General features: G+C 40.2%; 1 protein-coding gene across 1 annotated transcript in view; it reads left to right on the top strand.

The window, feature by feature from the left end:
- Positions 1-11,457: 11,457 nt before the first annotated feature.
- Positions 11,458-15,012, top strand: part of LOC113630607 (S-adenosyl-L-methionine-dependent tRNA 4-demethylwyosine synthase) — a 265,650-nt gene continuing 262,095 nt past the window's right edge. The window contains exon 1 of the mRNA XM_027126207.1: positions 11,458-12,154. The gene's annotated coding sequence lies outside the window, so the exon portion shown is untranslated. The remainder of the gene's footprint in view (positions 12,155-15,012) is intronic.

Raw genomic sequence — 15,012 nt, 5'->3', positions numbered from 1 at the left:
GATAGAAAGCCCAGAGATAAACCCACACACCTATGGTCAACTAATCTATGACAAAGGTGGCAAGGATATACAATGGAGAAAAGACAGTCTCTTCAGTAAGTGATGCTGGGAAAACTAGACAGCTACATGTAAAAGAATGAAATTAGAACACTCCCTAACACCATACACAAAAATAAACTCAAAATGTATTAGAGACCTAAATGTAAGACTGGACACTATAAAACTCTTAGAGGAAAGCATAGGAAGAACACTCTTTGACATAAATCACAGCAAGATCTTTTTTGATCCAACTCCTAGAGTAATGGAAATAAAAACAAAAATAAACAAATGAGACCTAATGAAACTTAAAAGCTTTTGCAAAGCAAAGGAAACTACAAACAAGATGAGAAGACAACCCTCAGAATGGGAGAAAATATTTGCAAACAAATCAATGGACAAAGGATTAATCTCCAAAATATATAAACAGCTCATGCAGCTCAATATTAAAAAAACAACCGAATCGAAAAATGGGCAGAAGACCTCAATAGACATTTCTCCAAAGAAGACATACAGATGGCCAACAAACACATGAAAAGCTGGTCAACATCACTGATCATTAGAGAAATGCAAATCAAAACCACAATGAGGTATCACTTCACACCAGTCAGAATGGCCAACATCCAAAAATCTAGAAACAATAAATCCTGGAGAAGGTGTGGAGAAAAGGGAACCCTCCTGCACTGTTGGTGGGAATGTAAGTTGATACAGCCACTATGGAGAACAGTATGGAGGTTCCTTGAAAAAGTAAACATAGAGTTACCATATGACCCAGCAATCCCACTGCTGGGCCTATACCCAGAGAAAACCATCATTCAGAAAGACACATGCACCCCAATGTTCATTGAAGCACTATTTGCAATAGCCAGGTCATGGAAGCAACCTAAATGCCCATCAACAGACGAATGGATAAAGAAGATGTGGTACATATATACAATGGAATATTACTCAGCCATAAAAAGGGACAAAACTGGGTCATTTGTAGAGATGTGGATGGACCTAGACTGTCATACAGAGTGAAGTAGGTCGGAAAGAGAAGAACAAATATCGTATATTAAGGCATGGAAAAATGTTACAGATGAACTGGTTTGCAAGAAGAAATAGAGACACAGATGTAGAGAACAAATGTATGGACACCAAGGGGGGAAAGCCGGGGGTGGTGGTGGTGCTGTGATGAATTGTGAGATTGGGATTGACATATATACACTAATACGTATAAAATAGATAACTCATAAGAACCTGCTGTATAAAAAAATAAAATGTAAAAATGTAAAAATAATTTTAAAAAATAAAATTCAAAACTAAACAAACAAAAAGAATCTGCCTGGGAAAAGTCTGGACCTGCCGAAGAGGCAAGAGACTTTTTCTTCCCTCTTTGTTTCCTGGTGCGCGAGGAGAGGGGATTAAGAGTGCTGCTTAAAGGAGCTGCAGAGAAGGGCACGAGCCGCAGCTAACAGTGCGGACCCCAGAGATAGGCATGAGACGCTAAGGCTGCTGCTGCCGCCACCAAGAAGCCTGTGTGCAAGCACAGGTCACTATCCACACCCCCCTTCCGGGGAGCCTGTGCAGCCCGCCACTGCCAGGGTCCCGGGATCCAGGGACAACTTCCCCAGGAGAACGCACAGCACGCCTCAGGCTGCTGCGACATCATGCTGGCCTCTGCCACCGCAGGCTCGCCCCGCACTCCGTACCCCTCCCTCCCCCTGGCCTGAGTGAGCCAGAGCCCCCGAATCAGCGGCTCCTTTAACCTCGTCCTGTCTGAGCGAAGAACAGACGCTCTCCGGCGACCTACACGCAGAGGTGGGGCCAAATCCAAAGCTGAGTCCCAGGAGATGTGAGAACAAAGAAGAGAAAGGGAAATCTCTCCCAGAAACCTCAGAAGCAGCAGATTAAAGCTCCACAATCAACTTGATGTACCCTGCATCTGTGGAATACATGAATAGACAACGAATCATCCCAAATTGAGGAGGTGGACTTTGAGAGCAAGATTTATGATTTTTCCCCCTTTCCTCTTTTTGTGAGTGTGTATGTGCATGCTTCTGTGTGAGATTTTGTCTGTGTAGCTTTGCTTTCACCATTTGTCCTAGGGTTCTATCCGTCCGATTTTGTTTGTTTGTTTACTTAAAAATTTTTTTTTCTTAATAATTACTTTTAATTTTAATTATTTTATTTTTTCTTACTTTATTATTTTTTTTATCCTCTTTCTTTCTCTCTTTCTACTTTTTCTCCCTTTTATTCTGAGCTGTGTGGATGAAAGGCTCTTGGTGCTGCAGCCAGGAGTCAGTGCTGTGCCTCTGAGGAGGAGTCAGTGCTGTGCCTCTGAGGAGGAAGACAGGAACACAACCCCACCCATTAGCAGAGAGGCTGCCTAAAATCATAGTAAGTCCACAGACACCCCAAAACACACCGCAAGACGTGGACCTGCCCACCAGAAAGACAAGATCCAGCCTCGTCCACCAGAACACAGGCACTAGTCCCCTCCACCAGGAAGCCTACACAACCCACTGAACCAACTTTAGCCACTGGGGACAGACACCAAAAACAATGGGAACTACGAACCTGCAGTCTGCAAAAAGGAGACCCCAAACACAGTAAGATAAGCAAAATGAGAAGACAGAAAAACACACAGCAGGTGAAGGAGCAAGATAAAAACCCACCAGACCTAACAAATGAAGAGGAAATAGGCAGTCTACCTGAAAAAGGATTCAGAATAATGATAGTAAAGATGACCCCAAATCTTGGAAATAGAATAGAGAAAATACAAGAAACATTTAACAAGGACCTAGAAGAACTACAGATGAAACAAGCAACGATGAACAACACAATAAATGAAATTAAAAATACTCTAGATGGGATCAATAGCAGAATAACTGAAGCAGAAGAACGGATAAGTGACCTGGAAGATAAAATAGTGGAAATAACTACTGCAGAGCAGAATAAAGAAAAAAGAATGAAAAGAACTGAGGACAGTCTCAGAGACCTCTGGGACAACATTAAACGCACCAACATTCGAATTATAGGGGTTCCAGAAGAAGAAGAGAAAAAGAAAGGGACTGAGAAAATATTTGAAGAGATTATAGTTGAAAACTTCCCTAATGTGGGAAAGGCAATAGTTAATCAAGTCCAGGAAGCACAGAGAGTCCCATACAGGATAAATCCAAGGAGAAACACACCAAGACACATATTAATCAAACTGTCAAAAATTAAATACAAAGAAAACATATTAAAAGCAGCAAGGGAAAAACAACAAATAACACACAAGGGAATCCCCATAAGGTTAACAGCTGATCTTTCAGCAGAAATTCTGCAAGCCAGAAGGGACTGGCAGGACATATTTAAAGTGATGAAGGAGAAAAACCTACAACCAAGATTACTCTACCCAGCAAGGATCTCATTCAGATTTGATGGAGAAATTAAAACCTTTACAGACAAAAGCTGAGAGAATCCAGCACCACCAAACCAGCTTTACAACAAATGCTAAAGGATCTTCTCTAGACAGGAAACACAAGAGAAGGAAAAGACCTACAATAACAAACCCAAAACAACTAAGAAAATGGGAATAGGAACATACATATTGATAATTACCTTAAATGTAAATGGATTAAATGCCCTCACCAAAAGACACAGACTGGCTGAATGGATACAAAAACAAGACCCATATATATGCTGTCTACAAGAGACCCACTTCAGACCTAGAGACACATACAGACTGAAAGTGAGGGGATGGAAAAAGATATTCCATGCACATGGAAACCAAAAGAAAGCTGGAGTAGCAATTCTCATATCAGACAAAATAGACTTTAAAACAAAGACTATTAGAAGAGACAAAGAAGGACACTACATAATGATCAAGGGATCAATCCAAGAAGAAGATATAACAATTGTAAATATATATGCACCCAACATAGGAGCACATCAATACATAAGGCAAATACTAACAGCCATAAAATGGGAAATGGACAGTAACACATTCATAGTAGGGGACTTTAACACCCCACTTTCACAAATGGACAAATCATCCAAAATGAAAATAAATAAGGAAACACAAGCTTTAAATGACACATTAAACAAGATGGACTTAATTGATATTTATAGGACATTCCATCCAAAAACAACAGAATACACATTGTTCTCAAGTACTCATGGAACATTCTCCAGGATAGATCATATCTTGGGTCACAAATCAAGCCTTGGTAAATTTAAGAAAATTGAAATTGTATCAAGTATCTTTTCCAACCACAACGTTATGAGACTAGATATCAATTACAGGAAAAGATCTGTAAAAAATACAAACACATGGAGGCTAAACAATACACTACTTAATAATAAAGTGATCACTGAATAAATCAACGAGGAAATAAAAAAATACCTAGAAACAAATGAAAATGGAGACCCGACCAACCAAAACCTATGAGATGCAGCGAAAGCAGTTTTAAGAGGGAAGTTTATAGCAATACAATCCTACCTTAAGAAACAGGAATCATCTCGAATAAGCAACCTAACCTTGCACCTAAAGCAATTAGAGAAAGAAGGACAAAAAAACCCCCAAAGTTAGCAGAAGGAAAGAAATCATAAAGATCAGATAAGAAATAAATGAAAAAGAAATGAAGGAAACGATAGCAAAGATCAATAAAACTAAAACCTGGTTCTTTGAGAAGATAAAACAAAATTGATAAACCATTAGCCAGACTCATCAAGAAAAAAAGGGAGAAGATTCAAATCAATAGAATTAGAAATGAAAAAGGAGAAGTAACAACTGACACCGCAGAAATACAAAAGATCATGAAAGATTACTACAAGCAACTCTATGCCAATAAAATGGACAACCTGGAAGAAATGGACAAATTCTTAGAAATGCACAACCTGCCAAGATTGAACCAGGAAGAAATAGAAAATATAAACAGGCCAATCACAAGTAATGAAACTGAAACTGTGATTAAAAATCTTCCAATAAACAAAAGCCCAGGACCAGATGGCTTAACAGGAGAATTCTATCAAACATTTAGAGAAGAGCTAACACCTGTCCTTCTCAAACTCCTGCAAAATATAGCAGAGGGAGGAACACTCCCAAACTCATTCTACGAGGCCACCATCACCCTGATACCAAAACCAGACAAGGATGTCACAAAGAAAGAAAACTAAAGGCCAGTATCACTGATGAACATAGATGCAAAAATCCTCAACAAAATACTAGCAAACAGAATCCAACAGCACATTAAAAGGATCATACACCATGATCAAGTGGGGTTTATTCCAGGAATGCAAGGATTCTTCAATATACGCAAATCAATCAATGTGATACACCATATTAACAAACTGAAGGAGAAAAACCATATGGTCATCTCAATAGATGCAGAGAAAGCTTTCGACAAAATTCAACACCCATTTATGATAAAAACCCTCCAGAAAGTAGACATAGAGGGAACTTTCCTCAACATAATAAAGGCCATATATGACAAACCCACAGCCAACATTGTCCTCAATGGTGAAAAACTGAAAGCATTTCCACTAAGATCAGGAACCAGACAAGGTTGCCCACTCTCACCACTCTTATTCAACATAGTTTTGGAAGTTTTAGCCACAGCAATCAGAGAAGTAAAGGAAATAAAAGGAATCCAAATCAGAAAAGAAGTAAAGCTGTCACTGTTTGCAGATGACATGATACTATACATAGAGAATCCTAAAGATGCTACCAGAAAACTACTAGAGCTAATTAATGAATTTGGTAAAGTAGCAGGATGCAAAATTAATGCACAGAAATCTCTGGCATTCCTATACACTAATGATGAAATATCCAAAAGTGAAATCAAGAAAACACTCCCATTTACCATTGCAACAAAAAGAATAAAATATCTAGGAATAAAACTACCTAGGGAGGTAAAAGACCTGTATGCAGAAAACTGTAAGACACTGATGAAAAAAATTAAAGATTATACTGACATATGGAGAGATATACCATGTTGTTGGACTGGAAGAATCAATATTGTGAAAATGACTCTACTACCCAAAGCAATCTACAGATCCAATGCAATCCCTATCAAATTACCAATGGCATTTTTTACGGAACTAGAACAAAAAATCTTAGAATTTGTATGGAGACACAAAAGACCTGGAATAGGCATAGCAGTCTTGAAGGAAAAAAACGGAGCTGGAGGAATCAGACTCCCTGACTTCAGACTATACTACAAAGCTACAGTAATCAAGACAATCTGGTACTGGCACAAAAACAGAAACATAGATCAATGGAACAGGATAGAAAGCCCAGAGATAAACCCACACACCTATGGTCAACTAATCTATGACAAAGGTGGCAAGGATATACAATGGAAATGGTCAACTAATCTATGACAAAGGTGGCAAGGATATACAATGGAGAAAAGACAGTCTCTTCAGTAAGTGATGCTGGGAAAACTAGACAGCTACATGTAAAAGAATGAAATTAGAACACTCCCTAACACCATACACAAAAATAAATTCAAAATGTATTAGAGACCTAAATGTAAGACTGGACACTATAAAACTCTTAGAGGAAAACATAGGAAGAACACTCTTTGACATAAATCACAGCAAGATCTTTTTTGATCCAACTCCTAGAGTAATGGAAATCAAAACAAAAATCAACAAATGGGACCTAATGAAACTTAAAAGCTTTTTCACAGCAAAGGAAACCATAAACAAGATGAAAAGACAACCCTCAGAATGGGAGAAAGTATTTGCAAACGAATCAATGGACAAAGGATTAATCTCCAAAATATATAAACAGGTCATGCAGCTCAATAATATTAAGAAAAAAAACAACTGAATCTAAAAATTGGCAGAAGACCTCAATAGACATTTCTCCAAAGAAGACATACAGATAGTGAAGAAGTACATGAAAAGCTGCTCAACATCACTAATTATTAGAGAAATGCAAATCAAAACTACAATGAGGTATCACCTCACACCATTTAGAATGGGCATCATCAGGAAATCTACAAACAACAAATGCTGGAGAGGGTGTGGAGAAAAGGGAACCCTCCTGCACTGTTGGTGGGAATGTAAACTGATACAGCCACTATGGAGAACAGTATGAAGGTTCCTTAAAAAACTAAAAATAGAATTACCATATGATCCAGCAATCCCACTACTGGGCATATACCCAGAGAAAACCATAATTCAAAAAGACACATGCACCCCAATGTTCATTGCAGCACTATTTACAATAGCCAGGTCATGGAAGCAACCTAAATGCCCATCAACAGACGAATGGATAAAGAAGATGTGGTACATATATACAATGGAATATTACTCATCCATAAAAAGGAACAAAATTGGGTCATTTGTTGAGACATGGATGGATCTAGAGACTGTCATACAACATGAAGTAAGTCAGAAAGAGGAAAACAAATATTGTATATTATTGTATATACGTGGAACCTAGAAAAATTTTACAGATGAACCAGTTTGCAGGGCAGAAATTGAGACACAGATGTAGAGGACAAACGTATGGACACCAAGGGAGTAAGCGGCGGGGTGTGGTGTGGTGGTGGTGTGTTGAATTGGGCGATTGGGATTGACATGTATACACTGATGTGTATAAAATTGATGACTAATAACCTGCTGTATAAAAAAATAAAATTCAAAAATAAGATTAATATATAGAAATCTGTTGCTCTTCTATACACTAATAATCAACTATCAGAAAGAGAAAACAAGAAAACAATTCCATTTAAAATCACATCAAACAGAATATAGACCTAGGAATAAACTTAACTAACAAGGCGAAAGACCTATACTCTGAAAACTATAAAATATTGATGAAGGAAACTGAAAGATGACATGAAATGGAAAGATGTCCTGTGATCATTGATTGGAAGAATTAATATTGTTAAAGTGTCCTTACTACCCAAAGCAATCTACAGATTTAATGCAATTCCTATCAAAATACCCATGATATTTTTCACAGGCCTAGAACAAATAATCCTAAAATTTATATGGAACCATAAAAGACCCCAAATAGTCAAAGCAATCTTGAGGGAAAACAAACAAACAAAGCTGGAGGTATCATGCTCTCTGACTGCAGACTGTACTGCAAACCTACAGTAATCAGAACAGTATAGTACTGGCACAAAAACAGACACACAGATCAATGGAACATGATAGAGAGCCCAGAAATAAACCCATGCAATTATGGCCAATTTATCTATAACAAAGGATACAAGAAAACACAATGGGGAAAAGACATTCTCTTCAATATGTGGTCCTGGGAAAACTGAACAGCTACATGGAGAAAAAGACAGTTCGTTCAAAAATTATACTTGGAAATTTCCATACCACACTCTCAAAAATTATTAGGATAACTGGACATAAAATCAATAAGAAATGGAAGAGTTGAAAAACACTATCAAAAATTGAACCTGGGGCTTCCCTGGTGGTGCAGTGGTTGAGAGTCCGCCTGCCGATGCAGGGGACACGGGTTCGTGCCGCGGTCCGGGAAGATCCCACATGCCGCGGAGCGGCTAGGCCCGTGAGCCATAGCCTCTAAGCCTGCGCGTCCGGAGCCTGTTCTCTGCAACGGGAGAGGCCACAACAGTGAGAGGCCCGCGTACCACAGAAAAAAAAAATATTGAACCTGATGTTTATTCAGTTAACTCCACACGGTAGCAGCAGATTACACATTCTTTTCAAGCACACTTGGAGCATTGTCAGGATGTTACACTATAAGACTGAAATTGAAGACGACACACAGATGGAAAAGTATAATGTGTTCATGGACTAGAATAACCACCCAAGGCATACCACCCAAGGCAATCTACAGATTCAATGCAATCTCTATCAAAATACCAATGGCATATTTCACAGAACTAGAATAAATAATTCTAAAATTTGTATGGAAACACAAAAGACCCCAAATAGCCAAAGCAATCTTGAGAAAGAACAGAGCTGTTGGTATAACACTCCCTGACTTCAAACTATACTACAAACCTACAGTAATCAAAACAGTAAAGTACTGGCACAAAAACAGACACACAGATCAATGGAATAGAATAGACAGCCCAGATACAAACTCACACACTTATAGCTAATTGATCTATGAGAAAGGAAGCAAAAATATACAATGGGGAAAAGACAGTCTATGCAATAAGTTGTGCTGGGAAAACTGGACAGGTACATATAAATCAATGAAATTCAAACATTTTCTCACATCATATACAAAAATAAACTCAAAATGGATTAAAGACCTAAACTTAAGACTGGAAACCATAAAACTCCTAGAAGAAAATGTAGGCAGAATACTCTTTGACATAAATCATAGCAACATTCTTTTAGATCTGTCTCCTAAGGCAAAAGAAACAAAAGAAAAAATAAACAAATGGGACCTAATTACACTTAAAAGCTTTTGCACAGCAAAGGAAACTCTTGACAATACAAAAAGACAGCCTACTGAATGGGAGAAAATATTTGCAAATGATATGACTGATAAGGGGTTAACATCCAAAATATATAAACAGTTTATTTAACTCAGTATCAAACAAAAAAATAACCTGATTTTAAAAATGGGCAGAAGACCTGAATAGACATTTTTCCAAAGAAGACATACAGATGGCCAACAGGCACATGAAAATATGCTCAATATTGCTAATCATCAGAGAAATGCAAATCAAACCCACAATGAGATATCACCTCACACCCATCAGAATGGCTATCATCAAAAAGACCATAAATAAGAAATGTTGGTGAGGATGTGGGAAAAGGGAACCCTTGTACACTATTGGTAGGAATGTAAATTGGTGCAACCACTGTTGAAAGCAGTATGGAGGTTCCTCAAAAAACTAAAAATAGAACTACCATATGATCCAGCAATCCCACTGCTGGGCATATATCTGAAGAAAAGGAAAACAGTAATTCAAGAAGATACGTGCACCCCAATGTTCATAGCACCGTTATTTACAATAGCCAAGAAATGGAAGCAACCTAAGTGTCTACCAACAAATGAATGAAGAAGATGTGATATATATATATATATATATATATACACACACACACACACACACACAATAGGATATTACACAGCAATTAAAAAAATGAAAATTTGCCATTACAACAGCATAGATGGACCTGGAGGGTATTATACTTAGTGAAATAAGTCAGACAGAGAAAGACAAATTCTGTATGTTACCACTTATATTTGGAATCTAAAAAAACAAAACTGATGAATGAATATGAACAAATCAGAAACAGACTCACAGATACAGAGAACAAACTAGTGGTTACCAGTGGGGAGAGGAAAGGGGTTTAGAGGATTAAGAGGCACAAACTACTGTATAGAAGAAAAATAAGCTACAAAGATGTAATGTACAGCACAGGGAATACAGCCAACATTTTATAAGAACTTTAAGTGGAGTATAAACTATAAATTTTTTGAATCACTATGTTGTACATCTGAAACTAATATTGTAAATCAATTATATTTCAAATTTTAAAACATGACTGAATAACGAATAAATGGGGGAGAAGGGACAAATCTTCCACACAGAAGAATTCCAAATAATATGTGTAAATTATCCCTGCCCCCTTCTGGGAGATGGAGCTTAATTCCTTTCCCCTGGTGTGTGATCTGGACTGAGTGACCCACTTCCAAGGAATAGAGCTCAGAAAGGAAAAAATAATAACTTTACAGTGGAGAAACCTGGCAGATGCAATTTTAACCTACTGATTAAAGTTACCATTAATCACCATTAATGTCATGCTGTTAAGGCCCTAATATGATGCATTGAGAAGGGTACTTCACTCTGAATATTCTTTCCAGAAACCTACAACCCCATTCTAATCATGAGAAAATATCAGAAAAATGGAAGGACATTCTATAAAATACTTAGCCAGTATTCTTCAAAAGTGTTAAGGTCCTAAAAATACAAATAGATTGAGAAATTGTCACAGATTGGAAAAGACGAAGGGGACACGATGATTAGGTGTTATGGTACCCTGGGTTGGGTTCCGGAACAGAAAAATACTGTCAGTGGACAAATTGGTGAAACTGGAATAAATTATGTCGTTTCATTAATAGTATTGTACTAATGATAACTTCTTAGTTTTGATAAATGTGCCACAGTTGTTAGATGTTAATATCAGGGGAAGCTGGGTGAAGGGTGTATAGTAACTGTATATTGTCTTTGCAATTTTTCTGTAAAACTAAAATTATTCCAATGCAAAAAAGAAAAAGTGTTAAAGAATGAGAAACATGTCTATGGAATGATCTGGAGGAAACTCTGAGACATAAGTGAAAAAAAATCAAGTCGTAGAATGATAGGTATTGTTTGCTATTGTTTGATTGTAAATGCTGAGACCGCTTCTAGAAAGACGCCCCCCAAAAACTGGTAAGAGAGTTGCCTCAGCGGGAGGGTAACTGGGTGGGGTGGGGAGAGGAGTGGGAGGGAGACTTTTTGCTCTGGAACTTTTGTACCTTTCAAATTTTATACCCTGTGCAAAAAAGTAAATTAAAAAGTGGGTAGGAATATTGCCTTTGGTCAAAAGTGCCCGTAAAGATCCCTTAAATTACCCAGGATTAAACAAAAATCAATTATAAAAATTTGGTTGAGTTCCCCCAGAGAAGCAGCTGGCCTGAATGTAGGAGCCACAATGTGTGGTTCTCTGCGCTCAGGCCGGTGGGAAGGGGCCACCCTGGGAAGCTGTGAGCTCGAGGCAAGCAGCGCTTGGCAGCTTTACACCCTCCTGGACGCCACAAGTCACGGTTCTCAGTTCTTGCTCTGCCCCTCGTCCTGGCTCGCTTTTTTTCTTCCTTAACAGCTTTGGCTGAAGTCACTTCATTTGCCACTTTCCTCGTCAGCACTTCCCCTCCCCTGCTTTTCTTTTTAACACTGCTGTTGCATAACACTAACGTTATATATTTGCTTGTTCTGAATATATACTGCTACATAACAAACCATCCCAAACTTGGTGAGGCAATAGCCATTTTGCGGTGCTCACGAATTCTGTGGGTCAGAATTTGGACAGGGCACAGCAAGGATGAATTGTCTCTGTGCCACGATGTCGGGGGTGACCTTGATGGCTGGGGGCTAGAATCACGTGTCTGGATTCCTGCGCTGTGCTCACTGGAAGACGATGCTCACCTGGGACTGTGAGTACAGTGCCACCATGTGGCTTTTCCACCTGGTATGCGCTTCTGAGCTCATTTACAGGTGCGCCCGCAAGAGGAGTCAGAAGAGCAAGTGTTCCGAGAGACATGGCCTTTTATGAGCTAGTCTGGGAGGTCACTTGTGCCGTTCTCTATTGGCTGAAGCAACCCCAGGCCCGCCCAGACTCAGGGCGGAGAGGTGTCAACTCCACCTCTGCCTGAGAGGAGCGCCAGAGAACTGGGGCCATGTTCTAAGACCACCACCACACTCGTTTATTTTGTGTCTTCTTTCTACGACGGCAGGGACTCTCTTGGTTTTGTTTTCTACCATATCCCTTGTAGGCACACAAAGATATTTTGCTGATGAGTGCTGTATAATGCTCATGTGGAGAAAGTGTCATTTCCCAAAGTGGAACGCCTCTCTGCCACTGTGTGTCGTCTTGCTGGGATGGCAAATCCAAGTCGCCTGCTATTCTGCTATAGAAACCCATGTGGTCCCCTCACTGGTCACTTTCTCTCCCCTCTCCCAGCCAAGAGCTTGACGTGTGATCTACATGTAGCTGGTCAGTATATCTGTCACGGGACTGCACATCTCAAAGGCAGTGACACAGGGCAGAAAAACAGCTAAAGCCACTCTGGCAGTAGCTCCAAGGCAGGACTGTTGAGCAGTTCCTACTATTGACTGTCCCCCCCAAAGGTGCCAGATTCCTGTCTGTTCCAAGACTATGTCTCCATCCTCCCTTGAATTCTGTCGATTCTCCCACACAGGAAACGATGTTCAACATCATTAATTATTAGGCAGGTGCAAATCAAAACCCCAATTAGCGATCACCTCATGCCTGTTAGAATGGGTATTATCAAATAGGCAAGAAATAACAAGCATTGGTGAGGATATGGAGAAAAGGGAGCCCCTCCTACAGTGTTGGTGGGAATGTGATTTGGTGTTACTACTATGGAAACAGCATGGAGATTCATCAAAAAATTAAGAAAAGAACTACCATGTGATCCAGCTATCACACTTGTGGGTATTTACCCAAAGAATTCTAAAGCACTAATTTTAAAAGATATATGCACCCCTATGTTCATTGCAGCACTGTTTACAATAGTTTGTCATGCGAGATGAAAAAAATTATTGGGATCTGCTGTATAACAATGTGCATATGGTTAACAATACTATACGATACACTTAAAAATTAAGAGGGGCTGGGGCTTCCCTGGTGGCGCAGTGGTTGAGAGTCCGCCTCCCGATGCAGGGGACACGGGTTCGTGCCCCAGTCCAGGAAGATCCCACATGCCGCGGAGCGGCTGGGCCCGTGAGCCGTGGCCGCAGAGCCTGCGCGTCCGGAGCCTGTGCTCCGCAACGGGAGAGGCCACAACAGTGAGAGGCCCGCGTACCGCAAAAAAAATACATAAATAAAAAGAGGAGGAGGAGTCCTTGTCTTTGCCCATACACAGACATACGCTTAAAATTTATAAACACGGTTTCCTGTCTCCTGGATGTCTCTGAACCTTTATATGCTGCTGTGCATTGGGACTCTGGGACCGGGAAATCTGTGGAAGCAACCCAAGTGTGACATATAATACAATGAAATATCCATCATCTAAAAAGAAGGAAATTCTGACATACACTACAAAGTGGAGGAACCTTGAGGACATTTCGCTAAGGAAAATATGCCAGTTCCCAAAAGACAAATATTACATGATTCCACCTGTGTGCAGAGCTTAGAATAGTCAGAACCATAGAGGCAAAATGTAGAATGGGGGCAGAGTGACGTCAGCACCATGCCCGATTGAAACACTCCCTCTGTCTCTCCTTTTCACTCTACACCCAGTAGAACATCTACAGCTCAACAAAGATACCTCTGCCCAACAAGGTTCCAGAGAATTCCACACGTCTGTGCGTCTAAAGGTGGGTGGACTGGAACACATAGAGGATGTGGAGCCAGGGAACCTGGAGGTGGTGTCTGCAGCCCTTGTCTTCTGGCTAGGACGGCTAAGCGCACAGCACCAGAGAATCTGGTAGCATCAGGGGAGGCGGTGCACATGACTCCAGCCTTCAGGCAGCAAGGCATCTGTGGCCACAGGTAACTAGGAGGCAGTGGCAGTGGAGCCTGGGACCCATTCTTCCAGCTGCTGAGGCGCCCACAACTCTGGCCCCGACTCCCATGCCCCACAGTGGTGGAACCTACAAACCTTACAACACTGGAGGCAGCAGAGGTGCCCCCACTATCCTGGCTACCTCCTCACCCTCACAACCCCCCAGCTGCAGCAGAGCCTGTGAATCAGGGGATCTCAGTCATGGCAAAAAGAGCTCACTATCCAAGTGCCCTAGGCAGTGATGCCAGAGTCACTGAGAGCAGCTAGGTACCTAAGACCCCAGAGGCACAAGAAGCAACAGCAAGGGCACAGGGCAACACCTCTGACAGAGGCTGTGGACAGTGCAAACTCTCAAATATGAACAGAAGCAGCTCAGGTAAGAGAAACCAAAAACTTGTGCTATAGCGCCACCTACTGAGAAACAAAAGAATGGCCTCCAAATTTTTACCGGATGATTCTTTAGAGTCAAATAAAAACGCTTTTGTTATTTCAAACGCACCAGCAGAGGGACAACTCATCAAGCACCATGAAGAACCACAGTAACACCGTGCCACAAAATGAAACTTACAATTCTCCAAAAACCAATCTTAAACTGATGGAATATTGTGATCTAAAATTCAAAATAACTGCCAGGAATAAACTCAATAAGATACAAGAAACTCAGAAAGGCAGTGCAATGAGCTCAGGAATAACACTAATGAACAGAAGCAATACTTTACCCAGGAGAGGGAAATTCGAAAAAGAACCAAACAGAAATTCAGGAG

Source organism: Aethalodelphis obliquidens, unplaced genomic scaffold, assembly GCF_003676395.1.
Source record: "Aethalodelphis obliquidens isolate GAN/ISIS:26980383/991018 unplaced genomic scaffold, ASM367639v1 scaffold30, whole genome shotgun sequence".
In the NCBI taxonomy this organism is placed as follows: domain Eukaryota; kingdom Metazoa; phylum Chordata; class Mammalia; order Artiodactyla; family Delphinidae; genus Aethalodelphis; species Aethalodelphis obliquidens.
This window is presented reverse-complemented; position numbering and strand designations above follow the sequence as displayed.